The sequence below is a fragment of the Priapulus caudatus genome, unplaced genomic scaffold (assembly GCF_000485595.1).
Source record: "Priapulus caudatus unplaced genomic scaffold, Priapulus_caudatus-5.0.1 Scaffold536, whole genome shotgun sequence".
NCBI lineage: Eukaryota > Metazoa > Priapulida > Priapulimorpha > Priapulimorphida > Priapulidae > Priapulus > Priapulus caudatus.
This window is the reverse complement of record NW_014577597.1, coordinates 203,338-205,239: the sequence shown is the minus strand read 5'-3', so window position 1 is coordinate 205,239 and position 1,902 is coordinate 203,338. Positions and strand designations below refer to the sequence as shown.

The 1,902-nt window shown below is 52.1% G+C and overlaps 1 pseudogene; it reads left to right on the top strand.

Moving 5' to 3' along the window:
• The first annotated feature begins 1,230 nt into the window (after nucleotides 1-1,230).
• Nucleotides 1,231-1,902, top strand: part of LOC106811411 — a 1,192-nt pseudogene continuing 520 nt past the window's right edge.

The following is a 1,902-nucleotide window of genomic DNA, read 5'->3' as shown; positions in this document are numbered from 1 at the left end:
AGAGAGAGAGAGAGAGAGAGAGAGAGAGAGAGAGAGTGAGCAAGATCTGAGTAGACGCGTCCTGGCAACGTTCGCTCGGGAGGGCATCGTTGGAAGAGAGTCTAGACATTAGTCTTGAATTATTCGTATTCATTCCATTAAGATTAATAGGTTCTATCACAGTATGAGCTTACGATGGGATATCTCACCCGAGGTATAGATAATATCATATCCTTGTAATTAAGGAAAATCATTGGATTAAAAAGTAGTGCGAGATGAACCCATCTCGGGGTCTGCAAGTTATCCCGAGGATTTATCTCGGTGGCTATCTTGGGAGATATCTCATACATAGTATGCGAGAATTTTCTTTCTTTTAGTTTTACTGCGTTTCCGTCGACAATCTACGAGAAAAACGTTAATGTTAGGACTAAGGTTAAGAGAGAGGGCACAATGGTCACCGCCCGAGACACCACCCAAGCCACCGCTCGCACAACCGCCGGGCTCACCGTCCAAGGGTCACCTTGACACTGACCTTGATCTCCTGCACGTTCACTGCGTCCGGCTGCACGGCCAGCACGACGGGATTGTTCGACGACTGCGTCATGCAGTACACCAACCCCGGGTGACCGGCGATCTCCGCCCACTGACACAGCGGCTGCGAGTTCAGCTTCCCGCCGCCCCCGCCGTTCCCCCCGCCGCCGGTCTTGTAGCAGATGGGGAAGAGCTTGGTGAGGCGGGTGAGCTCGGCGAGACTCGTTGTGTTGACCGGCGCGACGAATGTCTTTCCCTGAGCATAGCTGAAGAAGAGCAGCTGTAGGGCGTGCGAGTAGTAGACGGAGACGCCACCGCCGGCCACCTGCCCGCCACTGTGCTGCTCTTCTTCTCCTTCCCTCTCCCTCTCCTTCTCCTCAAGGTTAATCACCGGGATCTCTCCCTCTCTTTCTCTGTAGGTCAACCACCAGGATCTGAAGGTGTAGGGCGTGTGAGTAGTAGACGGAGATGCCGCCGCCGGCCACCTGCCCACCACTGTCCTTCAGATCCTGGTGGTTGACCTTGATTAATAGAAATAGAGAGAATAATGGATGAAACACATGGTAGTTGTGTGGCGAGAGGGGTAGCGTGACTCTACGGACCTACGTTTTTCGCAAAATAACATCGCATAATCATTGAAATCGGGAGCAACGCAATCTGAAGTTCAGGCATAAAAATATTTTAGCATACAATCAAAGGTTATAAACCATCGGTTTAGCAATGCAATTAGGAAGTCTGGTAAAAAACATTTCAGCAACGCATTTTCGGAGTTCGGGTAAAAATCAATTTTAGCAATGTAATCGGGAGTTCGGGTAAAAAACATCATTTCAGCAATGCCATCAGAAGTTTGGGTACAAAAATATATTCGAACATACAATCGAAAGTTATAATAAATATTTTAGCGACGTGAGCCGTTGCAGCGTATCCTATACTACACCATACCGGACATACCTACTACACCATACTACACCATACACCTACTACACCATAGCCGGACGCGACAAGCCACCAGTCACTGCACCGCCGCACGCGCACACCGTAACAATGGCGACGGTTACCTCGATGACGTTCGTCACGTAGAAGGGCCCGTGCACGGCGCGGCTGTAGTCCTGCATGAACTGCGCGTAGAGGTGCCCCGACGACGACATCGCCAGCATCGCTCGCTGATCGTCGCTGAACACGAAGCAGCAGTCGCGCAGCCGCCCGCTCGGCAGCAGGAAGTAGTACTGCGGGCTGAGCGCGTCCGCCGCGAGGTCGTACACCTTCACAAAGTCCGCGGTGACGATCGCGAGCTCCGTCTGCGAGCCGGGAAGCCAGAGCGCCTGCAGCAAGGGAGAGAGAGAGAGAGAGAGTCAGAGAGAGAGGAGGAGAGAGAGAGAGAGAGAGAGAGAG